We start from the raw sequence: 13,377 nt of genomic DNA, 5'->3' as shown, positions 1-13,377 counted from the left end.
TTAAATTGGCAAATTGCATTTACCAATGATGTCTCCAAAAATGTCACTACAATAGTATAGCTTAACCCTTTTTCTTTTATCTCTTCTTATCTTCCTTCCTGGTACCCTTGTAAATAAAAAATTAATGCAATAATGGGTTACTGCATCGCACATCCACAACTTCATACCCCATCTGTAATGTTTCTTAGGCAAGTACTCGAGTAACTGAGAGTGAGTTTTGGTGCTTATCATACTCTCATCTACTGATAAATTCTGTCTGTAAGTGTAATGAAATTTGAAAACCCTATTTGCCTGTTCAACTAATGGAGCAAATCTTGCATAAGGGTCATAGTTATGTTGACTTGGTTTCAGTAGGGTTATTGTATCCACAATATGAAAGAACTGAATTATTCTTTGAAATCTGTTGTGTGTAAAATTCCTCTGAAACAAAGGGATATATTGGACTGAATTAGTCCACCAGGAGCTATAAATTGTTGATTTCTTGTTTATTCCCATATTTATCACTACAGCTTATTGCTGTATTTCTAAAACAGTAACTGGTCTCCATTGTTTTGTTCAACTATGCTCTTTCACTTGTATTTATTAGAATTTAGAAAATTTTTGGCATACTTATTAGTGTATTTTACTATTGAATCTAGAAAGGCAACAGTAAAAAACATAAAAATATAAAGCTGGTGGGGAGTTTCTTAGGAGGACAGTGTTTTGTATCATGTCGTTCTAGAAAACTAAAATTATGTTGGAAGTCATCAGTATTTTTTTGGACATCTTCCAGTTCAGTACTGTTATCCGATTCATTTTCATCAAGATTAGCTAGTCGGGGCCTGCCTCTGGGTCTATGCATGTAAATAAAATGATTTTCACCATTATGCCTACTGTCATCTTCCAATTCTGAAAACAAAAAATTATGAAAATTTATTTTACCTATTCCTAATGTAGATGGCCTTGCTAAATTATCCACAGATAGTCATGGTCACTATCTGTGTTAGCTACAACTTAAATCTACCTCCGGAGGTACCACCGATAGGTACTGCTTCAGAGGTTGAGGTGAATGACAATTTTTGTAGCGTGTGATAATGCCATTCCTGACCGGTATTAGAACCCGAGACCTCTGATTTACAATTAACTACTACACAAATCCACCACCTAAACCGCTTTCAATGTTAGAAACATCACTCACGAAATTATCACTCAAATATTCGTCTTCTAATACGTTTCTTATAGTATTATCACTTAATCGCGGCCTGCAACACATCATATTTATAATATAAACACAAACAACAATATACCATAAGATTACAACCTCACACGCTAAGTATAAAGACCGCCAAAAACAAACAACTGACGAATGACAGCAGTAAACATCAGCGATTAGACTACGCGATACATCGATTGTTATATCGAAAGCAGATAACGCTTATTCACAATGTAAATTGTGCAAAGAGTTTTCCTGATCGAGAGAAGTATAAATTCTTTGGGAAAACTTGTTAATTCGTATTTTCTATGAATTTTTTTTATCACGTTAATATATACGACGCCGGCACTTAACGCACGAAACTTTGACGTCCGTAAAAGAGGAAGAAGGCACTTGAAGGATATTTCTGGACTGACTCGATATGAATTCTTTGAAAATAATTTAATCTCTGTAATTTAATGGCATTAAATTTTGGACAAAATTAAAAAAGGGAAGTGGTAGTTTTTAACAAAAAGTTTTTACTTTTTGTTTAACGGTTATAAAATATCGAACTTAGGTTCAAATTTAGTTTCACTTAGATTTAGGGATGGGAGATATTCAGTTTTATTTATAAATAGTTTTTGCCTAATATTGAAAACCTGTTGAACATAAAAGTTGAGAGTGATATAGAGCGACCAATTTCAAATTTTTTAGTCTACAGGTTTTAACCGTCAAGACAGTTGCAATTACGAGCGAACTCTAAAACTTTTCCTACAGTAAATGCAAGCGAGCCGTCATTATAACATTATGATTATTTAGCGTCTTAAAATAACGTTGGCATACATATAAAACTGAATTTTTCTTATAAAATTGCTAGTAATACTCTTTCTTCGAATACGGTTCTCTAAGTTATCACGAAATTAAAGTAAATTAGCCCTTTGCATCTATTTGTTAGAGCTCATAAAGTAACTCACAATCTTGCTAGTTGAATTTATACTGACCGAAATCTTAATTGATTACGATTTAAAATAATCGTATATAAGAATTACCCATTCCTACTAACGAAAAATATTTCTTTGTGATGATTTACTCAGGATGCACGTTACCAAAATAACTGAACCGTAGAAGCTCAGTTTAAAAGTAATTGTGGAAGTTAGAAAGAAGTAGTTGGCGTCCAATAATGTAATAAAATATTTTCAGGGGTAATTTTTTTTATTTCAAATTGAACCTTAGCTCTCCTTTAATAAAACCATGTGTTTGCGATTTACTTACTGAGAAAATATCTTAACAAAAAAATTCATAGTACAAAAATTTCACCAAATAAAATTTTTGACGTTCTCAGTACACCTTTTTTTAAATTCTGACCTTGAGTTCCATTGAATTGCATAAAAAACCGGAAGAACAGTGGATCATCCCATTGTTTTTTTGGTTATTTTATAAAAATAAAGGATTAAAAAAATTGTAATACAGGTAAATTCTTTATATTCTTATACAGTCTTTAATGAAAGACCACATGGTGTAGAATAGGGTTTGCGTGCTACTGGAACAAAATGTTAACAATAATAAAACATGTGACGGTGAAAGTGATGATTGATTGATGTTCTCTAGCGTAGTTATCGTATAAAACAGCGTTGATATTTATTCGCTTCTTTGACGTTCCGAACGAAGCCCAATTTAAAAATATGATATTATGAAACGGGCTTTAAGAAGTCTGTTTCATAATGAGCTGATGTTTACTCCATAACTAGTAATAGAAATTGTTCCCGATTTCATCATAACTCCCGCAACTAATTACTCATCAATATTAAGGGATACTTAGGAATCAATTATCAGCTCTAATCTGTTACTACTATTTTATATATATATATATAAAATTATTTTCCGAATAAATACAAATTTCAGCTAATAATTTTATTAGTTTACAAAATAATTAAATATTTTGGTGTAAAAAAATCGGAAAAGTACAGTTTCAAATAGTGTAACCTCGGATATCAAATTCAAGGACGTAATACCAACATCAAACACATTGTTATAGAGAGACGACAACGTGTAGTAAAAAAATGTTTATCTAAACAAAAAAGAAAAAACATTTCATATTTTTGTACTTTATTTTAAATTAAACCAATAAATTGTTCTCATGTTCAAACTCGATAGATTTATTAATAAAATAATGCTAGAAAATTTCTTGACGATCGGAACTGTTCGAAGCACTGGCGGCTAGTAGCTAAAATTAGTTGGGGTGGGGGGGGGGGGGGTGCTGCTTCAGAAAATTTTTTCTGGGCCTTTTCAAGGCCATGATAAAAGTTTTCTGTAAAATAAAAGAACCTAAAAAATATGAATCAAATAGAATTGCTAGAAGCAAGATAATAATCCAATTCTACACTTTATCACATTCAAGAATATGGCATTCGGTTTAACCGAATAAATAATAAAATGTCAATACATATATTTATTTAGTATTATTAAATAATAACTTCATAAAATGTCCGCTTAAAAACACTACAGTCCAACGGTATTTAATTTAAATTTCTATGTACACAGAAATAAATACATAATTATTTTTTTACTAATTACCTTTTTTTCACCCTTCCAACGTGTTTTTGGACAGACTTGGCAATCAAAGAGCCCTTGCTTTCCGCCATCTTCTGACCACTACTAAAAAACCAACTAAATCGCTTTCATATTCTTCCACCGACTAAACTAGAAAAGAGAACGAACAAGGAACGTTCCATACACACGCGGAGTAAAAAAAAATTATCTTCCACCAGCACGCCAGAGTCAGAACAGTGGGAGCGACAGTGGCTGTCTCTCCCTCGCAGCCTCGCGTGCAGCTTCCTATGTGCGCAACAGCCAAATACCACGTCGCTGGAACTGTGAAGCGGATAGTTCCATACAAAGATTTTTGTATCTTTTTCATAAACTGGGGATAACTACTGACATTAAGCTTAAGGATTATATATTGTACAAGTATAAACAAAGAATTAAAGAAAAATAGACTCATTATATTAAATGATATCGATAATATCAAGTGCGAATAGGAGGTGCTGCAGTTCCACAGTGCCTATACGCGAGCCGCCACTGGTTCGAAGTTATCCTGTAAATTCCGATCAGATAATTTATGCAACTTATTGTTGAAGTGCAACAGAAATTGGGCGCGGAACAAAGCATATAAAGTAATTTTTATAATACGAATTCATTACAAAAAAATAAATCTACGCTAAAATTATTTAATTGACTGTTTCTATGAAATAATTTTAAAAAGCCATTCAAAATCAAAGCAAAATGCCTGAATAAAGAATAGTCAGAAATAAGTAAATGCCGACCTTTGTGGAGGAGTGTAGTATTTTAGTTTTTCTTTTGGAAAGTCCTGGTTTCGAATCCCGGTCAGGATTGGCATTTTTCATTGCCCAAAAAAATTTATTTCAAATTCTCCCAAACACAAGATTCAAGCTTAGGTAAATAATAATAATAATAATAAATAAATAAACTTAACCAAAACGGTATTTCGTATAAACAAAATACACGAATTCTACAAATGGAAATTAACTCATCCAGGTTAATATAAGAGGAGTAAAAAAAGAATGAAAATTTTTATTTTATGTTTAATTTTTTGTTAAGTTTATTCTAAGAGAATAAATTCCATGAACAAATTTTCCATTAAGAGGGAGCAGTCCGCCGCTAGTGAATGAATGAAAACATTATATTTCAGTTCAAGAGGATTTGTAATAAAGAATTCTTTCAAAAAATACCTTGAATTTTGTAAGGCAACGTTTTTACTTCCTTGTATTAAATAATGGAAGTATTGTGATCGCGAAAAATGTCGGTTTCCAGATTTCAACGGAAGTATCCATTTTCATCAACCGTGAATCCATGCTGACTAGTTTCGGCGTGACGTCTGTACGTATGTTTGTATGTGTGTATGTACGTACATATGTATCTCGCACAACTCAAAATCGATTAGTCGCAGGATGTTGAAATTTTAGATTTAAGACTGTTGTAACATCTAATTGTGTACCTCCCCTTTCGATTGCAATCGAATAGACCAAAAGTGTCCAAAAAAGCTCAAAATCCAAAATAAATTTGGATTTTGGACTTTTTCTTAACTGCAGTAATAAGCCCTCATTGAGAGCTTTTCAACGATATATCATAATTGGTACTTATTTTCATTGGTTTCAGAGTTATCGCCAAATAAAATTTTAATTAATAAAACATTTGGATCTTACACGGGGAAGGCACATCAGTTTGAATCAGACTTCATCATTTTTTTTGAATTTAGATGTATTGATTTATTAATAATTAATTATTAACCTCTGATTGAAAAAAAAAATTTACAATAATAATTCAATAATAACAATTAAAAAAAAAAGTGAGAACATATAAGAAGTTATTTATGAAATAAAATTTTATTTCAACATTTTAGAAAAAATAGGTTTCAAATACAGAGATAGAAGAACAATTGCTAACATTTACAGGAACCAAATAGCAACAGTAATAATTGAAGAACATAAGAAAGAAGCCGTATTAAGAAAGAGAGTCCGACAAGGATGTTCCCTATCCTCGTTACTTTTTAATATTTACATAGAACTAGCAGTTAATGATCAATTAACTGCTAGAACAATTAAAGAACAAATTAAATCCGGAACAATTTAGATCTGTACAAGGTGAAAAGATAAAGACGCTACGATTTTCTGATGATATAGTAATTCTAGCCGAGAGTAAAAAGGATTTAGAAGAAACAATGAACGGCATGGATGAAGTCTAACGCAACAACTACCGCATGAAAATAAAAACAAGCACAAAACGAAAGTAATGAAATGTAGTAGAAATAACGAAGATGAACCACTGAATGTGAAAATAGGAGGAGAAAAGATTATGGAGGTAGAAGAATTTTGTTATTTGGGAATTAGAATTACTAAAGATGGACGAAGCAGGAGCGGTATAAAATGCCAAATAGCACAGGCGAAATGAGCCGTCAATCAGAAATATAATTTTTTTCATCAAAAATGAATTTAAATATCAGGAAAATATTTTTGAAAGTGTATGTTTGGAGCGTAGCTTTATATGGATGTGAAACTTGGACGATCGGAGTACCTGAGAAGAAAAGATTAGAAACTTTTGAAATGTGGTGCTATAGGAGAATGTTAAAAATCAGATGGGTGAATAAAGTGACAAACGAAGAGGTGTTGCGGCAAATCGATGAAGAAAGAAGCATTTGGAAATATATAGTTAAAAGAAGAGACAGACTTATAGGTCACATATTAAGGCATCTTGGAATAGTCGCTTTAATATTGGAAGGACAGGTAGAAGGAAAAAATTGTGCAGGCAGGCATCGTTTGGAATATGTAAAACAAATTGTTAGGGATATAGGATGTAGGGGGTATAAGAAAATGAAACGACTAGCACTAGATAGGGAATCTTGGAGAGCTGCATCAAACCAGTCAAATGACTGAAGACAAAAAAAAAGTTATGTACTTTTCATTTTAAAAAATGTGTATATGTAATTTAATAGGCGTGCAAGGAAGTCCACATCAGATTTTTTTGTTTATTTAATTCAATGATTCTAACTAAAGCGCGCGAGCATACCGTATTACATTCACGCGGAACTAGCGGCCACTTTAAATACTTTTTTATACCTTAAATATTATTCATCTATTTAATTCTACCCCTTACCGTTACAACATTTACAACATAGCATACGACTACAAAACCACACAACTCAAGAATGGTTGACCTGAGATTGTACAAGACTACACATCATTTACATTCATACATATCAGCCTCACCCATCTCTGAAGTAATACCTTAATGTGATTCCGGAGACTAAACAGGAAATGAAAGAAGACGACTACAAAAGCTGTACTTCAGTGCTACACTAGCGCTCCTTGTGGTAAGAGTGGTTAATAATGACGCAGTATACCCACTTAGCCGCTAGTTTATTTACAGCATTTTTTGAAGTGGTGGTGCGATTTTGCAAAAAATCCTTTTGGAAATATTATTTTTAACTGTTAATAAATGTGCCTAAGAAAAATATTACCTTAGTTAAGCAAAATCCCAAGATACTGAGGGTGATCTTACTCTACAGTCTCATCCCTTTGATCTTTTTAGTTGAAAATTTAATGACATTAATGCCCACTTATAGAACTAATCTGACAAAGTTTGGTCAAAATCCGTCGAGTAGTTCTGAACATACAAAGTGATTTAGAGGGCAACACCGAACATACAGACGTACATAAGAACATCCGGAAAATTTCCATCTGGTTTTTGGGGTTTCTTAGGTGTCAAAACGTAAAGATGAGGTTTTCACCGCACATGCCCAATTTGAACCGATTACAATACTTTCCCTTCTAAAGTTATAGCTCTGTTGTTATACCATTAACGTGAAAAATAACGGGAAAATAGAAACATAAATCAAGATTTTTTTTTTGTTTTGAATGGAACTCAAAGAGGATATGAAAATAAATCAGGTTATTAGTAGCAGACAAAATGTTAATTTTATATATATACAAAACAAGCTTTGGAAAATAACGTCACTCACTGTTAAGGATGTGAATTATTTTTTTAATTATATCTCAAATACCAGAAGAAAGGATTACCCCATTTTAATAAATAAAAAACTAAAAAAATTCATTCTATTTTCTAAAAACATTTTATAGATACCGTGGAAGTGTGTACAACAAACTGATTGTTCAACGATTCAAAGTATCTCTAAACAAAAAGATGACGTTGTGAAAGACATCATACTTTACAAACAGTAACTCATATTATTTTTTTATACGTCTCAATCTTTATCAAAGTAAAAATGTTATTTAAAATAATACTTGAGAAAAAATTACCACGATAAACATACTTGTGCTAATAAAATAACAGTCGATTTTTAAAATATGCTGAATTTGTTGTAAAGAAGATTTATTACGCTTCCGCTACCGACAAAAACTGTGAAACAATTAAATTTTCTATTAAAACTCTAATATCTCGCAAATATTTAACCTGACGTTGAAAAGCCAATTATTAAAATAAATTATTAAATAATTTTATAAATCTCATAAGAAGAAATCACATAATTCAACAAGTTCGTTAGAACTTCGCCGGTAAGTATCCGCAGAACTGAACGGCACCCGAAGTCAACGAACTATGTTTACAGTTCTAAACATGATCTAACTTAAAAGTGATATGAAAATAGAGGAAAAATTAAAAAATAAGTATGAAAACATTATATTTCAGTTCAATTAGATTTGTAATAAAAAATACTTTCAAAAAATATTTTAAATTTTGTTAGACAACGTTTCTTCCATTTGATGAACCGCAGGATCCGAATATGTCACCTTTTTCTCAAAAAGATGGGTTTACAGATCGCGCCGCTAGGTAGCAGTACTTGATAATACTAGGTAGCGTACAAAAACTTGATAATGTACTTAAAGTAATAAAATTTACTACATCTTGTTTCAATAGTAAATGCCCTTATGTAAATGAAAGTACTGAAGATGAAACTACTTTTTTTAATTCCCATTACTTCATTAAACAAAAGAAAAGTATTAGTATAGTAGAAATTGTAGCTGATAATAAAACACGAACAGTAGGAAAGTGGTTGCAAATATGGCAACAAAGATTTGTTACATAAAACAAAAATAAATTCGATCGGTAAAATTTCTATTTTACAATTAGAACTATTTAAACTAACTGATGGAGAAATAAAAAAAAAAGTTCATTTAATAGTAATATAAAAACTGTGTCCACGGATACGATAATAATCGAGGATTACACTTACAAAGTAATAAGGACAATATTACATCAAGAATCTTCGATTCCTGAAGGTCAGTTTTATTAAAGTAGGAAATATATTGTATGAAGTGAGATCATTTCCTCCGCTCAAAAAACAAAAATTTCTGAAATATAAGTAAAACTGTTTCTAACAAAATGATACTGATATAAACAAAAAGGTAAGACACTGCATTTCCATTACCATATAATGAACAAAAATAGAAAAAATTATTACAAAACTCTTATACCGGCCCGATTTCGTTACGTAATACATGAAATCTTACATGGGTAAGAGTTTTTTAACAATTTTTTTTATTTTTTGCTTATTATATGGAAACTTAAACATTGTTTATGATTTATTATTGTATATCTATTGCCTATTACTTATATTTAACACGTATTTTTTTATACAAGATTCTAAATTAATAACAGATTTTGATAATAGAAATGGTAGCGTCTTACCTTTTTTTGATATCAGTATCATTTTGTTAAAAATAATTTTATTTATATTACAGAAATGTTTGATTTTTGAGCGGAAGAAATGATATCTGTGAGATTTACCTTTTACATTTTCAATGTATAAATAAAAGAAAATTTTATAAATGTCCAGAGTAAATAAATCATAGTAACATTTTCAACGTTAAGCTTTAAAATTAAGCTACCTGAACAAAAAAAAAATTTACAAAACAAAAGCATGCTTTTAAAAAATGTTTAAAAACATGCTTTATACGTTTTACTCATACATTAATCAAATTATTATCATACATTGAACGATTTTAATTAGTAAGTTAATTTAGATTTAAACTCCGCATAACCGTTTTGCAGATTTTGCAATTTTTTACACCCACACCCTTAATTTACCACCGTACGGGAGGATGTTTGCAAAAGTAATGGCGGAATATTGTGACGTCACCCGATCTTAGTAACTGTGCAAAATTTCATCAATAGGCAATATCAGGAAGTATGTTAAATTAAGGATACAATGAAAAAAAAATGAAAATTGAAAAAACACTGCGAGTTAAAATAAAGAAAGTAAAAATACCATTAATGCAAGACTCAATAATTTTTTAAGTTACAAAAACATCGCACTCATCCAGGTCTGCTAATAAACTGAAAAATTCAATAAATATACTTAGTGGTCGTCGCACTCGCAGTTGATTACAAATCCGAACGTGTAACTCCGGCGGCATGGAAAAACTATAAATAGTAAATAGCCCGCCTGCGGTATAGCAAACCAATAATTTGTGGGTTTGTTGTTCCATCTGTAGTGAAAAGAGCTTAGGGTATGGGGGTTTGGGTGCTCGTTTTCTATATAAAGATCCCGGGCATTGTAAATTTAGTAGTCCGTGTACGGTGAATAAAAAAAAAAAAACGTTTCGGGGGACACCGAAGGCGCCCCCCAAGACATTGCACCCCTGATCGACAGCCCCTGCCACTCTACCATAAAACCAACACTGATTTATTGTAAATTTTTTTTTACAATCAGAGGTAAATAATTATTAGTAAATCAATGTATTTAAATTTTAAAAAAATCTGATGTGGACACCACATGACTTCCTTGTATGCCTATTAAATTTCATATAGATATCTTTTTAAAAATGAAAAGAACATAACATTTTATTTCATTAACAACTTCTGATATTATTCATTTTTTTTTTTATTGTTATTATTATTATTATTATTTATCGTAAAAAGTTTTTTTTGTTTTAAATTAGAAGTTAATAATTATTAATAAATCAATATATTTAAATTAAAAAAGAAAAGGGGAAAAAAGAAAGGAGATGAAGTTGGATTCAAACCGATGTGCCTTTCCCTTATAAGATCAAAATATTTCATTAATTAATATTTTACTTGGCTATAACTCTGGAATAATGAAAAAAAAGTACCACCTATTATATGAAAAGCTCTCAAGGAGGGCTTATTACTGCAGTTAACGAAAAGTCCAAAATCAAATTTTTTTGATTTTGGGCTTTTTTAAGACACTTTTGATCCAATCGATTGCAACCAAAAGGGGGAGGTGCACAATTAGATGTTAAATGAGTCCTAAATCCAAAATTTCAACATCCTGCGGATAATCGTTTTAAAATTATGCGAGATACATACGTACAAACGTCACGCCGAAACTAATCAAAATGGATTCAGGAATGGTTAAAATGGAAATTCCGTTGAAATCTGAAAACCGAAATTTTTCGCGATCACAATACTTCCTTTACTTCGTACAAGGAAGTAATAAGAAAATAAAATTCACTAAAGAAAATTTTTAAGAACTGCTTTTATATGTTTAAGAAAATAAAATTGGATAAAGGAATTTTGTACGACCACTTTTTTTATTCTGAACGGGCTGGAAACTCTATTGAAATGCTGCTAAGATATTAAAATTTATAAATTTAATAATAATAATAATAATTACAACAATAATAATGATTAATTACTTTGGATTTTAACATCATGTCATTGATTCGAATTCTAATCAGGCTTCGCATTTTTCATTACGCTACAAAGACATTTCTTATCACCGGCTGTTTTAGGTAGTTTAGCCTATAATTGCTTAAAAGATAAAGAAATTAAATAGCATCCTGTAGTATCGTCAATTATGTTTATACTAACCGGTGGTTTATACTATACTCATCCAATGGTTTTATAAACAAACTAGTATGTGTTTTAAAAAATGACTACTCTGCCAAAGTAAACATACAGAATATTATCTAATAATAATGCTAATACTTAATTAGACTCTACTAAATCCATGAATATAAATAATTATTTCAAAGAAATACATATATATCTACCTTAAAAAGAAGGTACTGTAAATTTAATTTTTACACCAAAAGCAAAACAAAGTTGTACTCCGTAGAATGACAGCGCAATCTCCTCTTCTATTATGATATACAATATCGCAACCAAAAACGAAGAGCAATTTCACAAAATAATATCTCGCAGATCTTTATAACCCGCAAACTGAAAAGTGTGAAGAAGGGTAAATCTAATATAAGTAAATGTTAGATGTGTTATTTATTATATGGAAAAATATAAGTCTGTTATGTTGGCGACACTGCTTTTAAATCTGACATAATACACTACTATAAGAAGTTATGAAACATTTTTATATTATAAATCTTATATCATTGATGTTATTTGTTATCCCTACCATTTATTCCCTCTTCATATCGTCCGAACCGGCGAATCAGCCACACGTTCGATCTTATTACATTCATTTTCCCCACTTAATACGATGAATATCATAAGTTGTACAGTACAGTGTTATGCTAATGGGACAGTTGAGAATTAAATCGATGTATCGTAATGCGGTACAAAGTAAAATAACTTACAATATTATTTCATATTCCCGTGCACAAGGTTCGGGAATTAATCATAAATAAAAAAATTATTTTACGATTAATATTGTTATTGCTGATTTTTTGTTATAACAATAATACAAAAAAGATAGTGTTAACTAATAAAAAATAAAAATTGGGAAATAAAGGGCATAAATATTCCTCTCTCAGCCTTTCCTGGAACGAATACGGACGAACCTAATCATTCATTTGTTTTATTCGTTAGGCATTCCTCTATATCAATAGTATAAAAACTGCTTTTCATAATAGCTATTTAAATTTTTCGGAAATTATTTTCATTACGCAAAACAAAACGTATTTTATTATGTGACCTACAGATATTTATTTATAGATATATATTTTTATAAAATTATATTCATCGAAGAATTACCAAAATATTATTTATACACGATAAATTGTTTTCATTAGCTAATATAAATACTATTTAATTTTTAAATAGGTAATTGTTAAGTTGAGATCTTCGAGGGTTTATGCATGTTTGTTCCATCGTAGCAGCTCAACGGCTGAATATGTATGACACCGCGTTGGAATCCTTACGTTACCGGGTGTGTCATTATAGGCTAAATATATATATATTTATATGCACACGTTTAAAAAATTTGGAAAAAAATTTTACCATACACAAATTGTCACCCGCAAGCTCTTTAGTTATCCTATGTTGGTAATTATCCTATATTAAAGAGCAATGTTTTTTCGGCAGTCACGTTTTTTAATTTTTAATAATTATTTATAATTAATTAAATTTATGTACCCGTAAATATTACTTATTAAATGGCTAACTGTTCAAAGTTGAGATCGATTTTCGTACATGCGTCAACAAAACTAATAAAAAATTTCAAACCCGTTCAAAAATTCTTAAAATAACTTAATTTTTTTTTAAATCTGTGTGTATTCTACGACGTTAAATCTTATGTCTGGTACTTTTGTCTCTTACAATAATTCTTATATGACCGTATTTCCCAAAATATTCACCGCGGCATCCAGAAACAATGCCAAAACTGATTAAATGAACTACAACGACCGAGATAAAACCAATGTTATATAAGTTGCGCTGACAACATATTTCTTTTATTTTTATCCCTATCCAAATGT

The 13,377-nt window shown here is 30.5% G+C and overlaps 1 protein-coding gene across 4 annotated transcripts in view; it reads right to left on the bottom strand.

Annotated features, from left to right (window-relative positions):
• Nucleotides 1-11,931, bottom strand: part of LOC142328717 (alpha-tocopherol transfer protein-like) — a 30,750-nt gene extending 18,819 nt beyond the window's left edge. Inside the window, exon 1 of one of the 4 annotated variants that reach the window (XM_075372664.1) lies at nt 11,719-11,931. The gene's annotated coding sequence lies outside the window, so the exon portion shown is untranslated. Of the gene's footprint in view, nt 1-921; nt 1,355-3,745; nt 3,866-11,718 lie in introns of those variants that run through there. The other 3 variants (XM_075372666.1, XM_075372665.1, XM_075372663.1) reach the window with 3 other exon arrangements.
• Between the last annotated feature and the right edge of the window lie 1,446 nt (nt 11,932-13,377).

Source organism: Lycorma delicatula, chromosome 8, assembly GCF_047948215.1.
Source record: "Lycorma delicatula isolate Av1 chromosome 8, ASM4794821v1, whole genome shotgun sequence".
Classification (NCBI taxonomy): domain Eukaryota; kingdom Metazoa; phylum Arthropoda; class Insecta; order Hemiptera; family Fulgoridae; genus Lycorma; species Lycorma delicatula.
The sequence above is the reverse complement of the archived record's forward strand: the minus strand, read 5'-3'. Positions and strand labels throughout refer to the sequence as shown.